Source organism: Pristis pectinata, chromosome 2, assembly GCF_009764475.1.
Source record: "Pristis pectinata isolate sPriPec2 chromosome 2, sPriPec2.1.pri, whole genome shotgun sequence".
In the NCBI taxonomy this organism is placed as follows: Eukaryota; Metazoa; Chordata; class Chondrichthyes; order Rhinopristiformes; family Pristidae; genus Pristis; species Pristis pectinata.
In genome coordinates, this window is record NC_067406.1 from 114,656,953 (window position 1) to 114,671,919 (window position 14,967).

Below are 14,967 nucleotides of genomic sequence, written 5' to 3' on the forward strand. Positions count from 1 at the left end.
TACCTACCTAAAGTATATTTAAATAACTAGAAATGTATATGGCAATCAGTTCAGGGCATTACTGACTGCCCCTCGACTCAGTCCTGGGGAAGAGCAAGAGGTCAGGTAAACTACTGTGTTTGTCTACAGGCCCATCGGCTAACCATCAGCATGATGTGGACTATTGCTGAACCCACATAATCTTGCCTAACTTTTACCATTGCCACTGATGTTCTCACCAAGCACCACTCCCACTACAACTGTTCTGCCTTTGTGGTATTCCTAACCTTATATTCTGTACTCCACCACATCCATCTCTTCCTTTTTCTGCATCATCTAATCTATTACACTTACAAACAGCCTGCGCCTCTCTTCCCCTGACTTTGTCATGCCCTCACTATTTTTGCTCATCTACTCATTGATTACCCATCTAATTCCTGCTCTGGGTAGCCATATACAGTATATCCTCTTTATACCTGTTCTAAAATTGCCTCTCAAGTTGCCTCATTTCTACCTGACACAGCCTTCTCTCCCTAACCCCTGTAGATATTGCTGTACTTGTAATGTTGCTCCCTCTGAGCCTTCATAATGTGTCTGATCTGTTGAATACTACAGCAAACCTTGGCTTCTGTTTACTTCCCTCATCTATCAATCTGGTTCCAGCCCACAGCTGCTCAAAGGGTTTACCCTCTTTCTGCAAAGACCACAGACATCAATCTAAATTTTGAAAGTAGTGCACAATGAAAATAGGTTCAAGAATGAGTGAGAAATCGGGTGGTACGGTAGCGTAGTGGTTAGCACAATGCTATTACAGCACCAGTGATCGGGGTTCGATTCCCGTCACTGTCTGTGAGGAGTTTGTGCGTTCTCCCGTGTCTGTGTGGGTTTCCTCCGGGTGCTCCGGTTTCCTCCCACATTGCAAAGACGTACAGGTAGGTTAATTTGTGTTTAAAACGGGCGGCGCGGATTCATTGGGCCGGAAGGTCCTGTTACCACCCTGTAAATAAAAGTTAAAATTTAAAAAAAAATTTTAAAAATTTAAAAAATCAAGAAGCATTTATTTCTGTCACAGGTAGCATTCTCAGTCCTGTTCCTAGCCAGTGTTTGACATGAGGCGGATTGTTTTCTTCTGACCATGCCAACCTTTTGAGACTAGAAGGGATTCAGATCAAAGACCATAGATCCACAGAGAATTTGTGGGGGAAGGGGAAATGAGGGGGGAGACAATGGATGCAGACAATGGATGCCCTTGGACACCAGTTAAGGAGAAGCAGTGAACGCAAAGACCACAAGATTAGAAGCAATGTAGGCAACAGGGAAGGCACACTCAGCTGACAAACATCAGGAAATCCACTGATTCACACCACAATGTCTTACATTATTTTTTCACTTGCCTATCTTGATATTTGTATCTGGATTCTCAGGTGGAGGGTACCCTCGCGGGTTCAATAAATATTGTCATATAATTTTAGGTACAGGCCTATTATAACCAATCAGTCAAGTAACATCACATTTGAAACTCTGGCTCTGGGTGTAACATCTATAGGATCATTCCTCATGCACAATGAATGTTAATTGTATGGTAACAATTGGAAGTTTTCACAGTGACATGCAATGGGTTTCAAGGTATGGGAAATTGCAGTTTGTACAAATTCCTTTTCAATCCACAGCGTATGTATTAGAACAGCCTCAAGACTCATGTAAGAATGTTATCACCACAATCAGTGAAATGAAAATTCTATTTAAATTAGCCTTTCACATTAGTCCCTGGTCTTTACACTGCTGAGTTCTATACAATGGATGTTGAAGGCAAGTGGTAAGTACCTTTTAGGAAATTAAAAATGAACTGCTGGAATTTTGATGACTACACTACACATTCGCTCAATGCATTGAGTGTCTTTCTAGGGTTTTCTGGAGTTACAGTGGATGAATTATACCATTAGCTGCAATCTGCTACTCCTTCATCTCCTCATGAACAACTGAAGAAATTTTGCAATGTCAGTGCACTATGTACATCAGGTGCATCAAGCAGGTCCTTGCTGCTTTGTTCACAAGGCAACTTTTTTTATATTAGGTTAGCTCCCAGAGAAAAGCAGAACAAAATAAAAGACAAAAAGGAGAATATTGAGAATGCAGGAAAACTGATATCTTCACTGTTGATATTGTCACTTGTCCCTCGTCCTGTTCAGCAAAATGAAGGACCACTTTGTAGACTTCCCCAAAGATATTATTGATGTTACCTATGTTCTTACAGAGAATTTCACAATGTTGATGAAACAGAAACAATTTCACTTCAAAAATTTAGTTTGCAAAAGGAACACAGGATATGACAGCTCATACACACTTCACTGACAGCAAACATGATTCTTTTAATGTTGCATCTAAGTTATACAAAAGAGCGGACTGGAAGGATGGCTTCTAAGTAACCAGTTCAATTCTAAGTAATGAAATCATTGCAATAACAATGAAGACTGGGTGAATATTGATTCAAGTTCAATGTGGTTAGAGCATATATTGAGGATGTTTCCAAATGGTGGCTCCGACATTTAGATAAGTAAGGAGATTTCAGGTCTCTTAAATCCATAATTGTTTGCTGATATCATCTACCATTCAAGTAGGCTGAACCATTTAGTTGTGGAGCAGCCAAAGGTAGATCAATACATTGAGAAATGTCCTGAAGCTATCTCTGCTGAAATTGTCATGAACGATAATAGATCATTTCTATCAGATGAATGAGATTTTCCAAATTTTCAATTCACTAAGAGTTGCACACACATGTAGACTATCTGATGGCTCACTAACCCTCAACAGCACTGTGCTCCCACTACCACAGCGCCACAGGTGTCCATTTTTTTTTAATCAACTCCTATACTATTTTACACAATCAAAAACAAAACTATCACAACAATGTGAAAATAACAATTGCAACTGTTTATTCCCAAAGGACGGATAGCCATATGCTTTGCCTGGTAAATCCTCTTGGTGAAAATGTATATTCAGGCTTGCAGAATCCAATTATTAGTTTTTAATGAATTCAACAGGTAAAATAAACATTCATCCTAAGACAGCCTTTTTAATTTTTATTGACCAGTCTTCAGGATTGCATAAATCAACAAGTGAGGTCAGACTATCAATGATAAAATGCCATTAAAATGGCATAATCACTCGTCAAAATATAAATAAATATGCTTAAATCAATTACATAAATGTTACCTTGCTTTAAACATTGTGTTCATTTGGCAGTTATTGTACATTCTTCAGAAAAAAAATCTAAAAAATACAAAAGAATCAACTCAATCTGTCTATTCCATTTAGAAGTGTTATCTGATGTTCAATTTATTAATTAATTCTGATCATTAATTATGAAAACATTTTTTGCCAATCTGTGATTGAGGTGAAATCAACATTTAATGATTTATTGTTAAAATGGCATCCTATTAATTATTTGCAATATGCTTCCTTTAACCTGTCCTCATGTTCATGCTAGACATTTGTCTGGTGAGAAGTGTTATTTAAGAATGGAAGCTTCCTCTTCTGTTAGGTATGGGATGATTCTGCAGCCTATATTGGCCAATCAGCACTGATGGTACTTTTTTATGGACTGGGCAAGGAAGTTTGGAGCCTGACTGTGACAATATTCTGATTCAGCAGTTATAAGTGTGCCTAATTCAGATGTGCACTGTTATGGCTAACAATCACGCCCATTCAGTGTCAAAGCAGTGGCGCACATTAGTCTACCAATAAAGACTCTCTGTATATGAACATAGAACAGTACCGCAGAGGAACAGCCCCGCCCTTTGGACTGTTGGAGATATGGAATTATATGGTACAGCAAGCATTAATTAAAATAAGAACCAGTCTTCAGAAATAAAACCTGTTCACAATTCAACTTTCAGTAACACTTTAAGGCCATTGAAACCAATGTTAGGTGTGGGACATTCTGATCTTGTACCATTGTAACTATGCAGAGGAAGACAATAGATGCACGTTCGTATAACTGACGCTCATTGAAGTCTTCATAACAAGATCAGGGAAGCCATTACATGGCCATCTCCTGCATTAACACATTGTTAAAGATCTATCCCTGCCACTTAATGCACAGTTCAGGACATGTCTGTTTTTGTCATTTAATATTCTGGTTGTATATTCAAGGAGCCATCCCTCAACATTGTAACAAAAGAGGTTTATTTTGGGTGTCTGGAGTTTATGGTCAGAAGCTCTCAGACCAGCCACCAGTATTTGAATATTAAAATGGGCTCTGTCAGTTGGGATGTGCTCCTATTGCAAACGTGTAATTATGCAAAAGTTTTCTGTCTACACTCAAAATGTTAAAGTTAAGTAGGTAATTATAGCTATGAAACTATAGTTAATCATTTATTTTGTCTCTGTGTTTAAAAAATATAAATCATCACTGTACTGTTGAGTGTTGGGAGAGGAGAAATAGATTCCCCAAAAGATCTGCTGAGCTGAATAGAGACCTTTTATGTCTCTCAGCTCCAGCCTCCGAATGACTCAATCCAGCAATCACAACATGGCCCATTATGTCTGTGCTGACCTTGATGCCAATCCAAACTAATCCCATCTGCCTGCACACTGTCTGTATCCCTCCATTTCCTGCCTGTTTATGAGCCTGTCTAAATGCCTTTCAAATGTTGCTATCATATCTGCTTCACGTATGATCCTTAAATAAGCTAGATCGGAGGATCTGTAATGTGAAAGATTGCTGGCATTATTTAAAATTCAGTTTTTCAGATTTGGGAGTCACTGGCAATGCCAGCATTTACTGCTCATCCCTTATTGCCCTTGAGAAGATGGTGACAAGCTGCCTTCTTGAATCACTGCAGTCCCTTTGATCAAGGTACTCCCATAACGCTGTTGGGTAGGCATTTCCAGGATTTAGACCCTGCGATGATGAAGGACCAGTGATATATTTCCAAGCCAAGGTTGTGTATGACTTAGAGGGAAATTGGTGGTGTTCCCGTGCGCCTGTTGCCCTTGTTCTGCTTGGCAGTAAAGGTCTTAGGTTTGGGAAGTCTATTGGAGTGGCCTAGGCAAGTGATTGCAGACCTTTTTGTGGATGGTACACACTGGAGCCGCAATGTGCCGGTGGCAGAGGAAATGAATGTTTAGAATGGCTCATGGTGTCAATCAAGTGGGCTGCTTCATTTTGTTGTGACTGACTAAACTGGAAGCTGTAACATGGAGATATAGAAGTCTTTATTCACACAGCAGGTCTTCTGGAGAGAGGGTCAAAGAGAATCTCACTTTCCTGACACAATGTTTTATACTGTTTAAACACAAAGATACAATAAACAATTAACTACAGTTTCAATGGCTATAATCATCTACTTAACCTTAACATTTTGAATATAGTCAGGTAAATTTGCAGAATACATATTTACAATGGTAGCATATCCCAACTAACAGAACCTCTTTAAATATTCAATACTGGTGTCTGTTCCGAAAGCCTCTGAGTGCAAACTCCAAACCCCCAAAATATGCCTGTTTTGTCACTGTGTTGAGGGATGGCTCCCTGAATATACAACCAGCCAGAATATTCAGTGACAAGACAGACCTGCCCTGAACTGTGCATTAAGTGACAGGGATACACCTTTAACAATGTGTTGATACAGGAGATGGTCATTTAATGCCTTCCCTGATCTCATCCTGAAGTTTTTGATGACTACCAATCTACATGAAAATTCATCTATTGTCTTCCCCCCCCCCCCCCCCCCCCCCTCCATGTAGTTTCAATGGGACAGAATCAGAATGTCCCACACCCAGTGATTGGTTTCAATAAACCCAAAGCATCAGTTAAAGTTAAATTGTGAAAGGACTGGTTCTCATTTTAATTAATATCTGCTATCTATAATTTCATAACTTCAGCATAATCCCAAACATATTTGTTGATGGATCTTCTTGAAATTTGCTGAGACTGCTTTCATCTGGGCAAGTGTACAGTTTTCTACCACACTGCTGACTGACTTGTGCCTTGCAGATGGTGGAAAGACTTTGTTATGTCAGGAGGTGTGAGTCACTCACCACAAGATACCCAACCTCTGACTTGCTATTATAGCCATGGTATATATGTGGCTGGACTGGTTGAGTTTCTGGTCAATGATGACCTCCAGGATGTTGATGGTGGAGGATTTGACAATGATAATGCTATTGAATGTTGAGAGTAGGTTGTTGATGTCTCCTTTGGTGGAGATGGTCATTGCCTGGCATTTTTGTGGCACCAACATTACTTGTACTGCTCAGCCCATTCCTGGATGTTGTTGTCTAGGTCCTGTTGTCTAGGAGCAATCCTGGACTGCCTCATTTGCTGAGCAGTTGTGTATGAAATTGAATGTTGTGCAATCATCAGAAAACATCCTGACTTCTGATGTTTTGACTGAAGGAAGGTTATCAATAATAGATTTCCTGTTGTGTAAATTTTACCTGACTCCATGAGTCCTGCTCCTGAAATATGTGCAGTTTTTCAATATGCCATTGTGAATTTCAGTTTAATATGACATCAGGTTCAACAGCACAGAGCAAAGTAATGACTTCTGTCACAGATCCTATGTTTGCGTTAAATGGCTGTAGAATATGATCAAGATCATGTACTAATTTTCATATGCAGGCCCAATGATATCCAAACGCCTATTTTTGCAGCTGACCAGCTGTCCAGCAGCTTCTTGCTTCTCATCCATCATCACTGTCACCTGCCACACCCACTCTTGCTTTGTAATTCACTCAGTGCTCCTTCCTCAAACCGACCAAATCCTCAGGGACAAATCCTCAGTCTGTGCTGCTGTTTGTGCCAAGTGGTGTGACTGACACATAGTGCTTTGACTTGGTTCTCCTGCAGACAGAAAAGGGGAACACACCAGAAGAGCTAGCAAGGCACCAATTCCACCAGTGGACACTGTAAAGCTGATCTTCCAAATGCTCACTCATACTTCACCTGTCACCGGTGTATATTAGGAAATTGTAGACATTTTTCCTGTGATTTTCCATTCCACGATTTCCTGATGTGTGCTGCCAGCAGGTGAAGCTTTGTTCTGGCACAGCGGATTCAGCAAATTGCAATTTTGAAGGACACCTACAGTGACACATCCTGCCACCCAGTAAGTGAGAGTAAATAAACACGCAGTAATCAGCTTGATTCCGGCAGAACTTTGTTTCCTGTCTACTTGAAAATTGAACCTGGTCTCAATAGAAGTCACCCTTAACTCACTCTAACTCTTCTTAAACATTACTCTCATTTATAAATATGTTGCTGGCTTCAAGTAAAAAATACTGTGCAACAAGAATCTTTGGAAGTTTATTTGAATGGAGGAATGAATTTAGAACTGATTGTGTTTTGGTATTTTTCTGCAGTTTTGCAACAGTCTGCTATATTCAGTTCCAGGTGAAAATACCTACTATATTAATGCAAGTTGTCATTGCTATTCTTTTCAAATATATCTTCCCCCAATAGTTCCTCTTTTCCCCCAGACTTGGAGGCTATCCAGCAACACCGCCTATGCCACAGAGATCTTGCTTGGGTAGGGCAAATGAGATGATTACATTCATGGGTGTTATTAAAGTTTCTCTCTGGTTAAATTGCTAAGGGCATTTCTTCCCTAACAGGTTCTCACACCTTCACTCAGATATCTGGTTGGTCGAAACTGGGAAATTTTCTTTTGCAAAATGAAAGTGTAGATTAAAGATTAAAATTTCTTTATTAGTCACATGTATGTCAAAACAGACAGTGAAGTGCATCTTTGCATAGAATGCTCTGGGGGCAGCCTGCAAGTGTCACCATGCTTCCAGCTCCAACATAGCATGTCCTCAACTTCCTAACTTGTACATCTTTGGAATGTGGGAGGAAACCGGAGCACCCGGAGGAAACCCACGCAATCATGGGGAGAACGTACAAACTCTTTACAGACAATGGCCAGAATTGAACCCAGGTCACTGGCACTGTAATAGCATTACACTAACCACTACACTACCGTGCCTGCCCTGGATGCAATAGAGACCAGCATTATATAATCATCATTACCACAGTTAAGGCAAAACCTGTCTGACTCAGAGAAGAAATATTCAAATCTCGTTGGTGTTGAAAAAATCAAACAATTGATGTTCATTCAAATAATGTTGGAAATGATGCAAGAAGATAATTATGCAAATCTATTTAGCTTGTCTATAATTATGCAGTAGGTATATCACACAGAATAACTTGGCTCTCAGCTATAACCACGTATTTTATGTTGAAGAGACATTTCTTCAGTTGGGGCCCATTCCATGGACCATTTGGGCAAGGTGACTTCACAATGGCTAATGACAAGTGAGAAGCTTGGATTGACTTCAGGATTAACCCTCATTTGGGTACTGTAGAACCAGTGAGCTATTCATGCCCAGAGGTGACAGGCAGCTCACTGGTCTGGAATGCAGGGTGTTGGGGCTGGGAAAACTGGTAAAGTCTCAATAAAATCAAGCAACAGATTAATATTTAAAAGAGTTTTATGTGGAGCTGGGGTTGGGAGTGATGGGACCTGTAGCAATCTATGAGTGGCAGGCAGGTTTCTTGTAAAATAGGAATGTCCATATGGTGTAATCATCAAAACCGTAAGACTACTGTGTTTTGGATGGCTTCTGGAGATCCCTTTAAGGAGGACCCTGCTTTCAGTATCTTTTTTTTTCTGTGGAGAGTGGAGCAGTTTTATGGTTAATGTTTGCTAATGGCTCAGATTTTCCTGAGCTTCAAAACATCTTGCAGATGAAAATGTGAATTTTAAAGTTTTGGCTTTAACATTTGCAACCATTGGAAACCATATTTCCAAGCTAGCTAATTTAAAGGAGCCTCTGAATGAAAATCAAAAACGGAGACAAATGCACCAGTTTGCATTTCTGAGCATTTGTCATTCTGATCGACATATGTCATTATGAAAAATATCTATTCCACCAACACAATTTCATCTGGAGATGTTTATACATCAGCTCAAAAGGTATCTCTGTTTTCTGTTTACTATCTCCAGAACCACTGATTTCCCTATTGAGACCATGGCCCAGTTTCAGGTGACAGATTAACACAGGTTGGAATCTACTTGTACTAAGCTTAAGGTCCTATTTCTGGGGAAAAATTACTTCCTAAATTTATGATAAAAATAAAGAAAATTAGGTCTGTAGATTGAAAATAGTAGGGAGAAAGTTGGAGGTGGGGTTGACCGCCTTAAACAAGAGATGTTGTTTATGGCCACTCACTTGGGAGAAAGCAGTCATCCATTCCTGGCCCAGTCCCATTCTCTGACCTATCTGGCAGACTCCAGCACTCTGTTCCTTACTCCCACTCATGGCTCAGCCTCCAATCTCCCAGTCTATCCCCTCAGTCCCATTGTTTCCCCACTCCTGAATCTCTTAATGTCACTCATTCAGCAGTACTGATTTCACATGACATGAGCAGGGTTTCAGAAATAAGAGGTGCTTGTTATTAACTCAGTCTATTTTTGGGCAGCAAAAGTTCTACAAGACAGGAGGTTTCTTACATCCATTCTTTCTTTCGTGATATTTTGGAAGAGGCAGGATGAAGGGAGGGTGCCCTCATTCCTGCAGGTTCCAACTCAGTTGCATTCTTGGTCTTGCAACTCTTTCCAAGATTTTATTTGACTCTGGGATACTGAAGTGAGCCAACCTACAACATTCTTGCCTCTGCTCCATTGAACCGAAATAGATTGGACATTCACCCAAGATACATACACAGAATTTACAGCTCAAAATGTGCCATTCAACTCAACATTGTACCAGGGTTTATGCTCTGCACACACCTCCTTCCATCTCTTTGAAACCAAATCTTATTAGTATATCTTTCTTTTCCTTTCTCCCTCATGCATTTATTCACCTAAACTTTTTGTTATAGAAAAATTCACATGTCGCCCATCTTGATTAATGAGGTTTCTCTTGAATTTCTTGTATTTTTTAGTAACTATCTTGCATTTTTGACTCCTCGTTTTGGAAACATTTTCTCTACATAATGAAGGATATATTGGCAGGAAATGAAGCTGGGTGAAAAAGATATTGGTCTTGGAGGGAATTTGGAATATATTTATGGAAAGATCCAAGGGTTAAATTCTGAGGAGAGATTATACAAACTATTGGTTATATTTCCTGGAATCTGAGATGTTAAAGGGTAGTTTGAATGAAAATATCAACATATTGAAAGAAATTGATTATGGTAGATGGACAGAAACTATTTTTGCAGGTTGGGAGTCAGGGCTGGAAGGCATAGTTTAAACATTAGAATCCGATTTTTCAGGCCATTAGAATCTAGATCCAGAATTTACAGGGTGATGGAACTTGAAACTCTTCTGAAACACCAATAGATTGTAGGTTATTTGTTCATTTTACATCTGTGATTGTAAGAATTTTGTTTACCAAATGCACTGAAGTATATTGAGATATTATGTAGCCATGATCTCATTAAAGTATGGAACAGACTACATGGATTAAATGGCCTTCTTCCTTTCTTTTGTTGGCCCGGTGAAAACCCTTTGTCATCTTAAAAACTCCTTCAGTCTATGCTCAGTATTATCCTTCCTTGAGACAGGATCCCCAAATATGTTGTTTTTCTGGTATAATTTTGTGAATCATTTTTGCACCTTCTCCAATGCTGCATACTTTATGTAATATGGAGATCAGAATCTATACAACTTCGTCTAACCAAAGTCCCACATAAGCTTAAAACAATTTCTCCATTTAAAAAAAAATCCATTCCTTTAGAAACAAACTTCAGTTCTTTGTGGCTCTGGAGGGATTCAGGAGACTGAGGAAGGAAACAGTGACTGGGGAGTTAGAAAGACTTTGTAATCAGGAAACTGGGAGGGGAGCAGGCAACATTTTTGATTGCAGTCTAGGAGAAATGCTCTTGCTCTTCCACATTTCCAGCTCCACAATCAGATAAGTAAACATCAGAAGCACCCCTATCGATCAGGCATTACTGAATAAACAAACCTTCCAGTGGGGGCCTCATATGAGCAAACCTGCTGCTGAAAACAAAACAGATACCGGTTGGCAAGATTTATAAACCACAGCTTTAGAATGTAATAGCAGAGAAGCAAACCATTTGGCTTATTAAGCCAGTGCTGATGTTTTTGCTGTTGAACTAATTAAAATCACTCAAACTACTGTTCCTGGGAAGATTGTTTTCTGCTTTTACACAACGACTGCTATTTATAATAGTCAATTTACTATTTATCAAATTTTTTAAAGAAAATTGTGGATTCTGACAATGCAGTGAACTCATACCCATTTATTGCATTGCTGCCTGCTGAATTATATAAAAGATTAAAAACAATAAAATGGATTCATATAGTCTTCACAATATTCCAAAGCACTTTATAGCCAATTAATTACTTTTGAAATGTAGTCAATGTTGTAATTTCCCATATTTGTGCACCATAAATTCAAACAGCAATGTAATAATGACCAGATAATCTGATATTGTGTTGCAAATTGAGAATTAAATATTGCCAGGTCTCTGTGCTAACTCCCCTGGTTTTCTTTAATATAATGTTGCAAACTCTTTAACATTCATCTTAAAGTAGACAGGGCCTATGCGGGATGTCTAATCAGAAGCAACTACTCCAACTATGTTGTACTCCTTCAATAATGTACAATGAGGTCAAGTGTCTGGTGTGGGATTTGAACTCACAAACATTTAAAACAGAGAAGACAATACTCCTACCTGAGCCATGATTGACATGCATTCACTGTGTATTTAATGGTGGGAGACCTTTGGGAACTGAACTTGTGTTGAAAGTAGTTGAGGAATGGCTCAAGTTGGGTCATGGTTGAGGACCGTACCCCAGAAATTCCAATAATGCCCAGAAGCTTTGGAGCAGGGTGTGGAGAAAAGAGACATTCTGTGCCCACAGGGGTGTAGAAGTCTCTTGTGGCATGTACTTATGAAGAAGTAGTGTTGGAGTACTGCACCAGCAACACGGATGCTGTGCAGGGGAATGCACTAAGCAAGTAACTTTAATATGTTGCCACGGTCAAATGGGTTCATCTTCAAACAGCGTGACCTACCAACTGTTCCACTGGCCTCATCCACTGCTCAATAACCCATCAGCCATCAATCAATAATCTTCATCAATCAACACTTCAGTTTGAATATTTAACTTCACTCTCACACACTTGCACTGTTGCAAACTTCACACCCATGATGCACTACTTGCATTGACCGGCAGCTATTGCATCAAATCAATCAATTCCCCAAGCATATTGCAGGATAATCACTGATCCCCTTCCTTGCAGGAGAAGATCAGGCAAGAATGGATAGTTGGAAAGAACTGAAGGAGACCAATACACCTGCATGTATTAAGCCCCATAGAAAGACAATGTTGGTTATCACAGCAAGGGTTTCGCTGAAATCATGTCTGTCGAGTGATCTGGGATACCTAATCATCCTTCTCACATCCACTTCTGGCTTGTCCCATAATCTTCTCTGGCTCACAAACTACAGATGATGAAAGAAGAAACAGTTTACCCTCTTTTCTCCACAATCCAGTCATACTTTTTCTCATTTCAGATACCCAAGAAATGGAGACTTTCCAGTCAGAGAAGTAGCTAGTTAAATAAAGAGTCTGTCACTCACTCACAACCACCCCTCCTCAGAGACTGACACTATGCATAGTTTAGAGCTAGGATCTGGACCTCAGAGAACAGCCTTGATGCCATCTTGCCATGGGGTGAAGTCATACAGTAACTCTGATATAGAGGTGAGGACTTCAATGTATCAAGCTGCTAAGGTAGCTGTCCATTAGCCAAATGCTTGGTGCATTGGAAATATTCAATGCCAAGAAAGTCTGGCACAGGACTTTGTGCAAAGCTTGGAGTTCAACTTTTTCAGCATGAAGTGGCTGGTCACCTCCATAAGCATTCTAATGGAAGCAGGGATGTCAATGCCAGCCCATCAATCTGCCCCTAACAAATCAGTAGGATTGTTGAGGTACCACCCTGGAAGACTGGCAGTGCCTCCATGAAATGGAGACCTGCTGAACTTGCTCATCTTTCTGCTCTGTTCTGCTGGAGTGCTTGCAGCTGCTGTCAGCCAGCCAGTCCGAGCTGCAGCAGCCCAGGCTGTGATGGCGCAGACTGAAGTCAGGTGCTCAAAATCCAGACCCGCTGAAGGTCACCCTCCAAAATCAGCTGGACTCTCCTCAATCATCCAGGCTGCAGCCACTGGAGAAAAACTTCATAGAAACACCAGGAGAGACAAAGGCAGTAAGGATGATTTTTGAATGCATTATATGATGACCACACTATAAGATCAGAGTTCAATGTGCATTTTCTATTTTTGGGGTATTGATTTGGCTCATTAATTACTTGATCACATGGAATTAAGATAGAAAGGTGGATATTGATGCTGAACATTATAATGTCCCGTCATAGCAAGATACTTATATATCTGCTGCGCAAGAATGTAATTCAAAGAGAGGTTGTAAGAGGATAATGCTTCGCTTATTTGCCAGGCTTTGACGTCTCACGGCTAAGTAAATGTGACACAGTGAAATGCTGCAAAACATCATGATATCAGGCATTTGCCTACATGTTTGATATAACCATAAACCACTCCATGCAGACAACGCATAGCTCAGTATTGGAAAGCTCTAAAATCCCATTCAGTTGAGCCAGAAGCCAGAAGAAATAACCCAACAAGTAATCAGTACACAGCTCATCTACCTTTAAGTACTTCTGGTGGGGGATGCAGAATCCTTCAAGTCATTAAAGCTCTCTCCAGTCACACATGCCTAAAACAGGACGTCAGCTGGAATGTGGAGTTCAAAGGTGGCAGTGCTGGCAATAAATCAGCATGCACATCGATTGACATCATAATCTCACTGTTCTGCATATTCCTGACAGTCAGTAGCAGTATGCAAAAAAATCCCTTTACTAAGATGGCAATCAATGCCCTTCTTATTGGAAGTACGTGCACATATCCTCAACCTCATTTTTTGTCTTATTTGACTGCTGCATCAACATAAAGCACTTTACATGGAATTTAGCCCATTATTTTCATGGACATTGGCTCAATACTTCTACATACTTGTATAATAGCATAACCTGGGGTTAGAATAATAATCCATTGTCATTTTCTGAACAGGAAATTTATGTTGCTTGCATATCTGCTTTAAATATCCCCAATGATAGATTAAGGAAGCATTTGTTGGAATGAGGCTTGATGTGAATCAATAAATTGCCAACAGTTATGATTGGATTCACTTGGTCAATTATAATGAATAATGAATGTGTTGCACTTCCCCATATCAGTGGGTGGGTTTCCTTAACTTAATAAAAAATATTATACAATCATTTCCTATGTAACTTTCTTACAGCCTTTTACTGGCCTCAATGCTTTATAGATTTCTCTTTGAAATCTTGACTCATCGTGCAGAATTCTGTTTCAAATTCCTGGTGATTGACTGTCTATGCCTCTGTGATCTTAACTCTCACTGTTCACAGTCAGAGAGGGAAGGTCTGCCAGGTCTCCTGCCATGCACCAAGGATCAGCAACTTGCCAGCACAGCTTATGATTTGCTTGTTATTTATGGCCTATGAGGAAACATCATCAAAGCTAGCTCATTAGCATCTAAACCACCTATCATTTCAGATGGCAAATTCACTACACTTTAAGACAAACAAGAATATATCATCTCTGGAAAAATGTTAAATGAATCCCAAAACAAGGCAATGATTAAACCTATTCATTGTCACCTTTCATATCTTTTATTCCCTCATTGAAATTTGTTCCCTCCCAAAACCCTGGACTTGGCTTTCCTAACATGAGAGAGAAATGTTAGCTGTGATTTCTGAAAACTGGCAGGAATACACCAATGATGATCTGAAATTTTTGATGGACAGTTGAAGATCTTAAATGCAGAACTCTGTGTGAGAGAGAGAAATAAAGAATAATATGACCTGATATCAATCAAAAACCACCATATAAATTGGTTATAAGAA